The following is a 15,355-nucleotide window of genomic DNA, read 5'->3' as shown; positions in this document are numbered from 1 at the left end:
CAATTTAGACACCGTGGACAGGATTTCCCCGCCACACTCGCCCCATGGCCAGAAATTCCCACTCAAGGTCAATGGAAAATTCCAGCCCATCTCCAATTCTCCACTAGGATAATTTAGTGTCACAGAGATAAGACAAGAGAGTTATCTTATTGTTAGAAGACTCATGATCTTATTAAATGGCAGAGCAGGATCGAAGAACTGAATGGTCTATTCCTGTTCCTCTTTCTTATGGCTGAGGTCAATCTTTGTTTTTAATCAGCTTTAATCACCTGCTGTTTATGATCTAGCTGTTAACCCCTTAAATCAACGTGGGCCCAACCTTTCAAGTGTAATAATTTTGAAACTGCTTTAGTTGCATTGATCCCATTTTCTACAGTTAACTTTAATCTTCCCAGACTTAAAAATTACCTCCGAAATATTACTATGAAAGATGACCTTGATATTTATAGCATAATGAATTTTTTTTTACATCTCTGCTGTGAGGAAATATCAAAATGGAGACATTCTTTCATTATCCTTACAACTTCATTGGTGCTGCCAGTCTTTTTGGCAAATCAAATAAACTAAATTAAACAAACTGAGGGACAAAGTAAAAAGGGCAGCCCCTTAAAGGCAGGGACGGGGTGGGGGGAACCACCCAAAACAAAAGCCAAAGCATAAGGGAGACTTAAACCATCCAACCAAAACATGATTAAAGAGGTCAATAATACGGTCTGGTTCCTGTGGGGCCCAACGAGCATGGAAGGCTTCAACAGCACATGTGGACACTGCATGCTCCCTCCCCAGGGACACCCAGCTGCAAACGGTTGGGTAGGATGACCCCCTGGGTTGCCCACTGCCTGGACCTGTTAATGGCAAGTCTGGCCAGGCCCAGGGAGCAGGTTCATGAGAAGGTCTCCACCTCCCCCACCCCCCCCCCCCGACCCCCCCACCCCCTCCCCACCTTCGCACTGAGACATCAGGAGCGTGGGATTGAAGTGCAACCAAAACATTAATAAAACGTTTTTCAGATAATGAAAAACGGAGTGCAGTCTAAGACAATTAACATAAACATGACCCACGGCCTCTGCAAGGTCACAAAAAAAGACCAGGTTTCCAGAGAGCTGGTGAACCAGTGCAATTTACAGTTGTATGGTACTGCTGCCTGCACTACCCTCCACCCAGGTCCCCAGTGTAGAAGGAGAGGATCCCTCCATTAGGGACCTCCCACTGCCAGGCAGCAGCAAGACATACCTGGCGGATCTGGACAACAGTACTGGAAGGTGTGCAGCAGCAGTCCATACAGGAAACCCCTTGATGCAGTGGAAAGGGCATTTCCATGAGACAGCTCAAACTGTGGGTCTCCAGAGTCCCAGGGGAGCAGGCCTGGACTTGGAGCCAATATGAACTTCCATCCAAGTTGGGGTACGCTGAGATGGGATTCCATCTCACAGTTGCGCCTCATCGAGACCAGGGTCACGTCAGTTCCAAGCATGATTGTTTTGAGGTCATGGATGGCACCGGTCTGGTGCCAACTTGTGAGGTGTCATCTAGTCCATTCCTCTGCAACCAAGCATGTCCCGATACTGGTCACTCCAGCACCCACAGCCTGCCGCTCCACCAGCCACTAGAAATGGAGTTGGTAAAGGACCACATTCCTAATCAGCAGCACCCGAATGACAGCCACTAATCCAGACAGGAGAGAGCTGCGCTACAAGGCGACCATGTTCCAGAATTTGAGTAGGTCCTGGTAAAAGATGGGCAACACCTGCACGGAGTTTCAAAATCCCCTCAGGCCTATGAGCAGGACATGCACGTAATAATTCAGGCTGTGCACTGGGTGGAAGAAATATGTCACCAGGGCTGGAATTACAATAGGAAGGGAAATGAATACTCATCCAGATGGAGGTGGGTGAATTATAGACATGTTTGCGTCAGCTGCAATTGCCTGGGTATCTATCCACTCTGACTCTGAGTCACAATCTTCTGAGTTTCAGGGCAGAGGATAAACCTCAAGCCTGACACACCAAGTGCAGTCGTGAGGGTGTGCTGCACTAGCAGAGGTATCGTCTTTTAGATGGGCTCTTAAACTGAGACCTCTGCCCACCTGGGCGCATATGGAAGATCCCATGGCACTACGTCAAAGATGAGCAGGTGAGTCCTCCCCTGTGCCCCGGCCAAAAGCAGATCATAGAATCCCTACATAACTGAAGGCCATTTGGCCCATCGAGTCTGTACTGACCACAACCCAGGCACTATTCCTGCAACCCTCTCCCTGAAAATAAGGAGCAGTTTTGGTCGCCGCACTGTATGCAGTTTTGGTCGCCGCACTTACGCAAGGATATTTTGGCCTTGGAGGGAGTGCAGAGGAGGTTTACTAGGCTGATGTCGGAGTTGAGGGGGTTGAAGTATGAGGAGAGGCTGAATAAACTAGGCTTGTACTCGTTAGAGTTTAGAAGAATGAGGGGAGATCTCATTGAGACGTATAAGATGTTGAATGGGATGGATAGGATAGAGGTGGAGAGGCTCTTCCCGCTCAGAAAGGACAGTAGGACTAGAAGGCACAGCCTCAGGATAAAGGGGGGGCAGTTTAGAATGGAGTTGAGGAGGAACTTCTTCATTCAAAGGGTGGTGAATCTCTGGAATTCTCTGCCCGTTGAAGTGGTGGAGGCTGCCTCGCTCAATATTTTTAAGACGCAGGTTGATAGGTTTTTGATAGGCAAGGGGATTAAGGGTTATGGGGAGAGGACGGGAATGTGGAACTGAGCCACGACAGATCAGCCATGATCTTATTTCTTATGCTCCTATTTCTTATGTTCTTATGACCAATCAAACTAACCCACACATCTTTGGACTGTGGGAGGAAACCCATGCAGACACATGGAGAACATGCAAACTTCACTTAGACAATGTCCCGAAGCCGGAATCGAATCCCGTGCGTTGTGATGCAGCAGTGGTACTGTGCTGCCCAGTGATAACGATCGGATGAGCTGGTCATTATCACATTGCTGTTTGTGGGAGTTTATTGCGTAGTGCATAATGGCAGCCACTGAAGTACTTCATTGGCTGGAAAGTGCTTTGAGCAATCTGCAGGCTGTGAAAAGCACAAAATAAATGTCACTCTTTTCTTTCTCCATGTGGAAACAGCAAGTCATATCTAAAAGATTTGCTCGCGATCTTTCAGGAAATAACCATGTATTCAGAAAATAAAAATGGTGGATGCTATTCCTGTATAAGGTGAGTTGGAATTATATTTTTGCAATGAAGTGCCAACATGGATTATGTCCTTGACATTATAAAGAGATTAAAAATTCTACAAACTTCTCTGGGTGACAGGATCTTTTAAGAATGTAGGTGTAGGTCGATGGTTGGAAACAATAGAATAAGACAACACATCAGAAGTGATTGACTTGATGTGTGTTCCAGATGGCCTGAGGACAAAATAGACATAAAATAAATGTGAGGTCTTTTCTTTTCATCAAGAGGCTGAACAAGTTAGAATGCATAAACCACATTACTTTTATTGTGCTTTTATTTTGCCCCATTCTTCTCTCAAAGATGCTGAATCTCACCTAACCATCCATCCTTCCACCCAATGGCTTCTTACCCTGAGGAGAGTGGTGAGGACAGTAAGAAGTCTCACAACACCAGGTTAAAGTCCAACAGGTTTATTTGTTGTAAACGCCACAAGCTTTCGGGGCTCTGCCCCTTCATCAGGTGAGTGGAGAGAACTCTGTCTGTGATCAGTGAGAACTCTGTGATCAGAACTCTCCACTCAGCTGACGAAGGGGCAGAGCCCCAAAAGCTTGTGGCGTTTACAACAAATAAACCTGTTGGACTTTAACCTGGTGTTGTGAGGCTTCTTACTGTGTTTATCCCAGTCCAACGCCGGCATCTCCACATCGAGAGTGGTGAGGAGACAGGCAGAGTTTCTCCGGAGTTAGTTTGGTTCTAAAGATAAATTTCTAGGGATGAAAGTATTGAACCCGAATCAGTAATTGCAAGGCATGGATGGAATTTTATGCCCTGCTAGTTTGATGGCAGGGGGCATTTATTCACATGAGAGGCTGCCAGGAAATCCTTGCCACCTTCCTAACTCCATCCTGATTCAGTCTGTGGTGGGAAGGCTCTTCGCTGGTCCTCCCCTGCCACTGTCAATTGAGGCCCTGTAAATGGCAGGCCTCATCAACCAGCAATGGGCAGGGGGCTTTCTATATGGTAAACATGGAAGAAAACCCGGTCGGGTTTGTGTGTAGTCCACTCCCAGGGTGAGACCCTGCTTCAAAGATGCTCAGTGCCTGATTGGAAATGGGGGAGGGCCTGCTCCCTGCCCGTCCTGCCAATCTCTCTCCCCCCTTCCCCTCCCACACCCCCACCTCATCCATACCCCTATATGACAATCCCTCACTCCCACTATGATTCAAGGATGACTCTAGGTCTCAGGTGGGTGACTTACCATCAACAGCCACCATTTGCCCAGTGGCCTTGCCATTCAATAAACTGTTGGCCTCTGATTGGCTGGCAGCTCTCAGCAGATGAGACATCTGCCACCAGGGTCCTTGATCCCAGGAAAGACCTGCTGCTGTCCAGGCAAATGCCTGAACGACACTTAATTCGACAGCAACCCCCCCCCCCCCCCCAACCCCCCCACCGCCCCCCCGCCCCCCCTACGAAAGGTGGAAGGATATGCTGGCCTTGGAAAGGGTCCAGAGGAAGTTCACAAGAATGATCCCTGGAATGAAGAGCTTGTCATATGAGCAACGGTTGAGGATTCTGGGTCTGTACTCATTGGAGTTTAGAAGGATGAGGGGGGAATTTTATTGAAACTTACAGGATACTGCTAGGCCTGAACAGAGTGGACATGGAGACGATGTTTCCACGAGTAGGAAAAACTAGAACCAGAGGGCACAACCTCAGGCTAAAGGGATGATCCTTTAAAATAGAGATGAAGAGAAATTTCTTCAGCCAGAGAGTGGTGAATCTGTAGAACTTTGCCACAGAAGGCTTTTGAGGCCAGGTCGTTGAGTGTCTTTAAAGCAGAGATAGTTAGGTTCTTGATTGATAAAGAGATCAGGATTAATAAGGCAGGAGAATGGGAATGAGAAAAATATCAGCCATGACTGAATGACAGAATATACTCGATGGGCCGAGTGGCCTAATTCTGCTCCTATATCTTATGATCTTATGGACAGGGGAGTCCCACTGGCTTTTCACTTGGTGGGCAAGATCTTAGACTCCTCCGTTAAATATGGTTCTACAAATCATCTCGGCCTGCTGTACCCTGGGTGATTGGTGAAAGCTTGTGGCATTTACTACCAAATAAACCTGTTGGACTTTAACCTGGTGTTGTGAGACTTCTTATTGGATTGGTGAGATGTGAGCCTTCCACAGGGCTGGTTATCTTGCATGGCAAGAAGTCTGGCAACACCAGGTTTAAGTCCAACCAATTTATTTGATAGCAAACTCACAAGCTTATGAGTTTACTATCAAATAAATTGTTTGGACTTAAACCTGGTGTTGCCAGACTTCTTACTGTGTTTACCTCAGTCCAATGCCAGCGTCTCCACAGCATATCTTGCATGGCTCCAGCACCCTGCAGTGCTGAGGGAGAGCTCAGCTGTACATGCAATAGAAAGCTTGCCAGTGCTACTGATAAAAGTGGGTGTTGTAGCTGATTGATTAGCATTAGCACATTTAGAGCAGGGTGGATTATGTGATGCTGTTAATTTCTTAACAACTTACAGCAAAGCCCTCAAGACTTTGGAACATGTGAGGAGCATACCGGGAAGATGGAGGCTGTACCTGTATGGGCATTGGAGTAGTTGGTTAACAGGTTTTCATGAATAAAAGATTCCCCACCACACCACAGAAAAAAGTCACCTATGAGCTGAGTGACTATATGCTGCCGGGCTGGTCAACCATGGAAGACTTCACAGCTGTGCCTGATTGTGTACTCATATCTTGTTTAAAATTCATTTGTGGGATGTGAGTGTCACTGGCTGGACCGGCATTTATTGCCCATGCCTAGTAGCCCTTGAGACGATGGTGCTGAGCTGCCTTCTTGAACTGCTGTATTCCCTGAGGTGTAGGTACACCCACAGTGCTGTTAGGGAGGGAGCTCCAGCGATATTGAAAGAACAGTGATACATTTCCAAGTCAGGATAGTGAGTAACTGGGGAGGAACTTCCAGGTGGTGGCATTCCCAGGTATTTGCTGCTCTTGTCCTTGTAGATGATATAATTGTAGGTTTGGAATGGGCTGCCTAAGGAGCCTTGGTGAGTTCCTGTAGTGCATCTTGTAGATGGTACGCAAGGCTGCCACTGTTTGTCAGTGATGGAGGGGTTGAATGTTTGTGGAAGGAGTAGTGATCAAGCAGGCTGCTTTCTTAAGTGTTATTGGAGCTGTACACATCTGGGCAAGTGGAGAGTATTCCATGACACTCCTGACTTGTGCCTTGTAGGTAGTGGACAGGCTTTGGGGAATCAGGAGGTGAATTGCTCACTGCAGAGTTCCTAGCCTTTGACCTGTTCTGGTAGCCACAGTGGCTAGTCCAGTTCAGTTCCTGGTCGATAATATTCCTCAGGATGTTGATACTGGGGGATTCGGCGATGATGCCATTTAATGTCAAAGACCGATGGTTAGATCCCCTCTTGGTGGAGATAGTCATTGCCTGGCATTTGTGTGGCATGAATATTACTGCCACTTGACAGCCCAAGCCTGGATATTGTTCAGATCTTGTTGCATTTGGACATGGACTGCTTCAGTATCTGAGGAGTTGGGAATGGTGCTGAACATTGTGCAATCATTGGCGAACATCCTCACTTCTGACCTTATGATGGAGGGAAGGAAATTGTTGAAGCAGTTGGGGATGGTTGGGTCTAGAACACTACCTTGAGGAACTCCTGCAGTGACATCCTGGAGCTGAGATGACTGACCCCCAATCACCAGAACCATCTTCCTATGTGCCAGGTATAACTACAACCAGCTGAGAATTTTATCCCGATTTCCATTGTTTCCAGTTTTGCTGGGGCTCCTTAATGCCACACTGAATCGAATGTGGCCTTGATATCAAGGACTGTCACGCTCACCTTACCTCTGGAATTCAGCTCTTTTGTCCATGTTTGAACCAAGGTTGTAATGCGATCAGGAGCTGAGTGACCCTGGCAAAACCCAAACTGAGTGTCCGTGAGCAGGTTATTGCTGAGCAGGTGCTGCTTGATAGCGCTGTTGATGCCCCCTTCCATCACTTTATTGATGATCGAGAGTAAACTGATGGGGTGCTAATTGGCTGGGTTGGATTTGCCCTGTTTCTTGTGTACAGGACATATCTGGCCAATTTCCACATTGCATTGTACTGGAATAGCTTGGCTAGGGGCGCAACAAGTTCTGGAGCACATGTTTTCATTACCAATGCTGAAATATTATCAGGGCCCATAGCCTTGGCAGTATCAGGTGGTTTTGGCTATTTCTTTACATTACATAGAATGAATTGAATTGGCTGAAGACTGGCATTTGGGATGCTGGAGTTGTCCAGAGAAAGCACCTCTGGCTGAATATGGCAGGAGTTGTGAATGCTTCAAACTTATCTTTTGCACTGATGTGCTGGGCTATTCCATCATTGAGGATGGGGATATTTGTACAGCCTCCTCCTCCAGTGATTTAAGAGTCAACCAGTCAGATGTAGGATGACAGATTTCCTTCCCTAAAGTTCATTAGTGAGCCAGTTGGATCTTTACAGCAATCAACAATGGTTTCATGGTCATTAATTGCAGATATTTTATCTACTGTGATGAGATTCAAGGCCAGGTGTCTGGATCATTAGCCCTGTGACAATACCACTATGCTAGCGTCAGCTCTGACCAAGGGTCACCCAAACTTGAAATATTGACTCCATTCTCTCCCCAGAGATGCTGTCAGACCTGCTGAGATTTTTCAGCATTTTGTCTGGAACTCGTTGCCGGGAGAGATGATGGAAGAGGATACGGTAGAGAATTTAAGGGGCGCCTTGACAAGTACATGAATGAAATGGGAATAAAGGGATATAGTCCCCGGGAGTGTAGGGGTTTTAGTTAAGTCAGGCAGTATGGTTGGTGCAGGCTTGGAGGGCTGAAGGGACTGTTCCTGTGCTGTAATTTTCTTTGTTCTTTGTTTGTTCTATTTTTGTTTCCAATTCCAGCATCTGCAGTTTTTTTGCTTTTTTTTGTTTACTTTATTCCAATCCAATCAAGTCAAATTAAAGCCAATTCAGCGTCCCAACAAGTTGAGACATTCCCGATCCAAACTGACAAGACAGGGCTCTCACCTCCTATCCTGGGCTTGATGTACATGATCCAAGCTGATTGGAGTAGGTGTAACTCCCCCTCCAAGGCTTGATCTAATTTGCATCTTAGCCAAAAGGCCGAGATGCCGCTTTAAAAAATTGCTTCGAATGAAGCTGAAATGTAACCTAATGACTTCAACCAAGTGCAGCATGTTGATTCTACACTTGATTTGACCCCTGTGCCAGTGCCTCCCTGTATTCAGGTCCAGGAGTTGGCTAACAGTCTGCTGCATCACATGGTCTTTCATACTTCTTTATCTCAACCTCATGAGCTAAGCAAAACTGCTCGGTCAAGGACAAATCTTTATCTCCTTCCCTGCTGTTTACACAGCAGAAGATAAGTTGATTTTCCTCCCTGAGATGGGCATTTAGCTTGTAGCATTGTTCTGATATTAATGCTTCTTGCCAGATACTGATAGTGGTTCACAATTGCAGTGTGGCATTGTCCGATTGTTAATGTTCTCCAAGCTGATCATGAATCAGGGTTTCAGCTGACTCATTCTTGCAGTGGATCGAGATTAACCATCTCTCCTAAATCTCATAGGGATCGGTGATGCTTTAAGGGATGGTCCCCCCGTGCCTCAGTTGGCTACTGTCCCTTTAAATCCCAGTAGTTCTGGGTTCTTTATTTCCTGCCTCAGGGTTCTGGCTCAGTGAGTTTTAACACAGGGAAAACATCTCCACGATTAACCTGGTGTCCTGGAATTCCAAAGGGCAGTCAGTAAGGAAGGCACATATAAAGTGTTAGCTTTCACTGGGAGGGGAGGGCCAGGGGGCTGGGGGGGGTTACTGAAGAGATACCCCTGAGCTTCACTAATTTGGGGTAGCGTTCAAATCGCATTTACATTATAAACAAGTGAGCAATTAAACATCTCACCTACACGTCTGCTACCACCAGACAGGGTTCCCATTTTGTTACCTACCAGTCACTGATTTAATCACCTACAGTTTTCCAGTCACTGGGAATGCACTGGCTCAACATAATCCAGCCCAAAACATTGCACATACCATCAGTGACAGAATGAAGCAAATAACCCATCAGACAGAGCCAATACCAAGACTTAACATAAGAACATAAGAAATAGGAGCAGGAGTAGGCCATCTAGCCCCTCGAGCCTGCCCCGCCATTCAATAAGATCATGGCTGATCTGTCGTGGCTCAGTCCACATTCCCACCCTCTCCCCATAACCCTTAATCCCCTCTCTTATCAAAAACATATCAACCCGTGTCTTAAATATATTTAGCGAGGCAGCCTCCACCACTTCAACGGGCAGAGAATTCCAGAGATTCACCACCCTTTGAGTGAAGAAGTTCCTCCTCAACTCCGTTCTAAACCGCCCCCACTTTATCTTGAGGCTGTGCCCTCTAGTCCTACTGTCCTTTCTGAGCGGGAAGAGTCTCTCCACCTCTATCCTATCCATCCCATTCATCATCTTATATGTCTCAATGAGATCTCCCCTCATTCTTCTAAACTCTAACGAGTACAAGCCCAGTTTATTCAGTCTGTCCTCATAGTTCAACCCCCTCAACTCCGGTATCAGCCTAGTAAACCTCCTCTGCACTCCCTCCAAGGCCAAAATATCCTTGCGTAAGTGCGGCGACCAAAACTGCACACAGTACTCCAGCTGTGGCCTCACCAGTGCCCTGTATAGTTGCAGCAACACCTCCCTACTTTTACATTCAATCCCCCTCGCTATGAAGGCCAGCATCCCATTCGCCTTCCTGACCACCTGCTGCACCTGTAGGCTGGGTTTTTGCGACCCATGCACAAGGACCCCGAGGTCGCTCTGCACCGTCGCATGCTGCAGTTTTTCGCCCCGTAAGTAATAGTCCTTCCTACCATTATTCCTACCAAAGTGGACAACTTCACACTTGCCAACATTAAATTCCATTTGCCAGTTCCTGGCCCATTCGCCCAGCCTATCTAGATCCTTCTGTAGACTTTCCACACCTTCCGCACAATTTGCCGTTCCACCAATCTTGGTGTCATCAGCAAATTTCGACACCATACACTCGGTTCCCTCCTCCAGATCATCTATATAAATGGTAAATAGCTGAGACCCCAGCACCGACCCCTGGGGCACTCCACTAGTCACCAACCGCCAATCCGAATAGCACCCATTGACCCCCACTCTCTGCCTCCTATTTGACAGCCAATCCCCTATCCACGCTAACACCCTACCCCCAACTCCATGCCCCCTGACCTTCTGTAATAACCTCTTGTGCGGCACCTTATCAAACGCCTTCTAAAAATCAAGAAAGACCACATCCACTGGCTCTCCTCTATCCACCGCCCTAGACACATCCTCATAGAACTCCAATAAATTCGTCAGACATGACTTCCCCTTAACGAAACCGTGCTGCGTTTGCTCTATCAAACAATTCTCCTCAAGATGCCTCGCTATTTTCTCCTTGATCACGGATTCTAACATTTTACCTACAACAGACGTTAAACTAACCGGCCTATAATTCCCTGCCTTTTGCCTGCCACCCTTCTTAAACAACGGCGTAACATTAGCTGTTTTCCAATCTTCCGGCACTTCCCCGGAATCCAGCGACGTTTGGAAAATAATCACCAAGGCATCCACTATCACCTCCGCCATTTCTTTCAGAACCCTTGGATGCATTCCATCCGGTCCTGGGGACTTGTCCACAATCAGTCCCTCCAGTCTTTCGAGCACTGCCTCTCTAGTAACAATAATGTCATTCAGGCCTTCCACTCCTACCATCTTTCCATCGCTAACACCCGGCAAACTATTCACGTCCTCCTCAGTGAAGACCGAAACAAAAAAGTTATTTAAGGCCTCAGCCATTTCCCCATCCCCTACCACTAAGTCCCCCTTCTCATCCTCTAAGGGTCCAACGTTCACCCTAGCCAGCCTCTTCCTTTTTATATATTTATAAAAACTCTTGCTATCCTTTTTTATATTAAGCGCTAGCCCAGCTTCATAGTTTATCCTGCCCTTCTTTATCAACTTCTTTGTCATTCTTTGTTGATATTTAAACCTCTCCCAATCCTCTTCTCGCCCACTACTCTTAGCTACTCTAAACGCATCCGCTTTTAATTGCAGATCCAGGCCGTACAAAATGGGTAATTTGTTGCAAGTGAGCTGCTCAGAAATAGGTCATATGTTTCTACAATTAGGTGCATCTTTCTTGTCTTGCACATTGTCAGCACTCTCTCTCTCTTGTTGCAGTGGATGCTGTTGTGGTTGAAGCTGCTACTGTTGCCTGGGCATTTAATTGTGTCACAGCTACAGGAGGATTATTACCATCTTTGCCTCCTGTAAGTATCATCACTCTACCTATTTCTTGTTAGGACCTTAGAGTAGAATCATAGAATCCAAACAGTGCCATTCGGCCCCTCAAGCCTGAACTGACAATAATCCCACCCAGGCCCCATCCCCGTAACGCTACATATTTACATAGTCCCCCTGACACTAAGGGGCACTTTAACATGGCCAGTCAACCTAACCCAGCACATCTTTCAAACTGTGGGAAGAAACCGGAGCACCCGGAGGAAACCCACGCAGACACAGGGAGAACGTGCAAACTCTACACAGACAGTGACCTAAAACAGGAATCAAACCTGGATCCCTGGCACTGTGAGGCAGCAGTGCTAAACACTCTGCCACCATCCAGCGCCCCCCCCCCCCCACCCATCCAGCTTACTTAGTAAGCTGCTTATGCTTGGGTCATGTTTTCTGTGTTACAACAAGGCTAGACAGCTGATTAGTGATGCAGAGCAATGCCAACAGCATGGGTTCAATTCTCGTACCGGCTGAGGTTATTCATGAAGGCCTCACCTCCTCAATCTTCCTCCTGACCCAAAGTGTGGGGATCCTCAGGTTAAATCACCACCAGTCAGCTGTCCCCCTCAGGGCACAGCAGTTTATGGTCATCTATGGCCACTTTACATTTTGCAGCTAATTTTAGATACCTATGAAGTTGATGTTAATATTTTACCAGCTGGTTGTATTATTTATTTTTCTCTTTCAGTGGGGTGTTTTCCTGTTTGGTTTATTGCTGATATTTACTGCCTGTAGCTCAGTGTCAGCCATGTGCTGAAGAGAACTGTTAAATTCCACCCACTCAGTAGATTGCAGAGACAGGGAATGCTCGCTGTGACAATGTGCCAGTCACTTCCTCACTCAAGTGGGGCAGGCAAACAGCAGGGCAAAAGTAAAGTTTATTTATTAATCACAAGTGAGGCTTACATTAACGCTGCAATGAAGTTACTATAAAATTCCTCTAGTCACCACAGTCTGACACCAAACTAGCATATCTTTTAGACTGTGGGAGGAAACCGGAGCACCTGGAGGAAACCCACGCATACACAAGGAGAACATGCAGACTCCACGCAGACAGTCACCCAAGCCAGGAATTGAACCCGGGTCCTTGGCACTATGGGCAGCAGTGCTAACCTCTGTGCCACTGTATATCTAAATATCCAAATGGAGTGAACAATATTGAGCTCTACTATCCTTTAAATTAAATTTTAGTCCTTTCTGAAAGTTGCAAAGCCAATAGGCAGAGTGGATGAGGCAAGCTCTTAATCCACCTCCTTGCTTCCTCCAAAAAACAATTAAAATTCAAATTAAATCCAATTCATGGTCCCCCCAAGAGAGACATACAAACCAGCTGACAGGAACATGCATTGCACCCCACTTGGGGTTGGCCTGACGCAAGATCTTAGCTAAAAGACCAAGAGGTGACACAGGGTCTGCCCTAAGGCACATCTCACAGCTGTGAATGAAGTCTCAGAAAAGGAAAGGGTAGCATGTGTATAGAGGAAATGGGAGTGGAAACACACCCCCCCCGCCACCTACTCTCCCCCCCCCCCCCCAATTCCTCCCCTTTCCATCATACCCAGAGGACCTCCGACAAACCCAGTCAAGTGCTGCAGTGAAGGAGGAGTGGATGACTCTGAGCTTCCAGACTGGAGGTAATTCACAGTAACTTCATTGCAGTATTAATGTAAACTTATTTGGTGTCATCAGCAAATTTACTAATCCATCCTTCTACACCCTCATCTAGGTCATTTATAAAAATGACAAACAGCAGTGGCCCCAAAACAGATCCTTGAGGTACACCACTTGTAACTGCACTCCAGGTTGAATATTTCCCATCAACCACCACCCTCTGTCATCTATCAGCGAGCCAATTCCTGATCCAAACTGCTAAATCACCCTCAATCCCATACATCTGCATTTTCTGCAATAGCCTACCATGGGGAACCTTATCAAACGCTTTGCTAAAATCCATATACACCACGTCAACTGCCTTACCCTTAACCACCCCTTTGGTCACCTTTTCAAAAAACTCGATAAGGTTTGTGAGGCATGACCTACCCTTCACAAAACCGTGTTGACTATCCCTGATCAAGTTATTTCCCTCTAGATGATTATAAATCCTCTCCCTTATAATTCTTTCCAAAACTTTGCCCACAACAGAAGTAAGGCTCACCAGTCTATAATTCCCAGGATGGTCTCTACTCCCCTTCTTGAACAAGGGGACAACATTTACTATCCTCCAGTCTTCCGGCGCTATACCTGAAGCCAATGACGACATGAAGATCAAAGCCAAAGGCTCTGCAATCTCCTCCCTAGCCTCCCAGAGAATCCTAGGGTAAATCCCATCTGGCCCAGTGAGGATGGATGTTACAGTTTGCAGAGGGACATAGATAAGCTGCAGAGCTGGGCCGAGAGGTGGCAGATGGAGTTTAATATGGAAAAGTATGAGGTGATTCACTTTGGTAAGAATAACAGGAGTACAGAATATAGGGCTAATGGAAGGACTGTTAGTAGTGTTGATGAGCAGAGAGATCTCAGTGTACATGTGCATAGTTCCCAGAAAGTTGGCACCCAGGTTGATAAGGTTGTTAAGAAGGCGTACAGTGTGTCAGCTTTTATTGGTAGAGGGATTGAATTTTGGAGCCATGAGGCCATGTTACAAGTGCGGCCGCACTTGGAGTATTGTGTATAGTTCTGGTCGCCGCATTATAAGAAAGATGTGGAGGCATTGGAAAGGGTGCAGAGGAGGTTTACCAGGATGTTGCCTGGCATGGTGGGAAGGTCTTATGAGGAAAGGCTGAGGGACTTGAGGTTATTTTCATTGGAGGGAAGAAGGTTACGAGGTGACCTGATTGAGGCATACAAGATGATCAGAGGATTAGATAGGGTGGACAGTGAGAGCCTTTTACCTCGGATGGTAATGGCTAACACAAGGGGACATAGCTTTAAATTAAGGGGTGGTAATTATAGGACAGATGTCAGAGGTAGGTTCTTTACTCAGAGGGTAGTAAGGTTGTGGAATACCCTGCCTGCAGCAGTTGTGGACTCGCCAACTTTAAGGGCATTCAAATGGTCAGTGGATAGGCATATGGATAACATTGGAATAGTTTAGGTTAGAGGGTCATTAGATTGGTTCCACTGGTCGGCGCAAAATCGAGGGCCGAAGGGCCTGTACTGCGCTGTAATGTTCTAAGTTCTATTTGTGACACTAATAAATAAACGGGACAGTGGCACAGCATTAGTACTATTGCCTCACAGTTCCAGGGACCTGTTTCTATTCTCGGCTTGGTCCACTGCCTGTGCGGAGTTTGCACATTCTCCCCATGTCTGGGTGGGTTTCCTCCGGGTGCTCCTGTTTCCTCCCACAGTCTGAAAGACATGCTGGTTTGGTGCATTGACCCAAACAGGTGCCAGACTGTGGTGACTAGGGGAATTTCACAGTAACTTCATTGCAGTATTAATGTAAGCCTTACTTGTGGCTAATAAATAAACTTTAAACCTTTAATTTGAAAGAGACAAAACAATCAGCAATGGCAGATACTGGCAAATACACTAAACAATGACCTTATTTAGTCAGGGTCCAGCACCTTCGGTCCCAGTTTCCAGAACAAGTCCAGGCTTGCCCTTGCTCACCTCTGACCTGTGTCATGTTTAAATTTGACCTGTCCGAATTCCCATCAGGCCTGGCTGCTCAAGCTGTTGGCTGCTGTTTACCTCAGATTGTCCAATTCTATATCGGGCCTAGCTGCTCAGGCTATGGGCC

This window comes from Carcharhinus amblyrhynchos, chromosome 2 (assembly GCF_965287045.1).
Source record: "Carcharhinus amblyrhynchos chromosome 2, sCarAmb.v2.hapA, whole genome shotgun sequence".
In the NCBI taxonomy this organism is placed as follows: Eukaryota; Metazoa; Chordata; class Chondrichthyes; order Carcharhiniformes; family Carcharhinidae; genus Carcharhinus; species Carcharhinus amblyrhynchos.
This window is presented reverse-complemented; position numbering follows the sequence as displayed.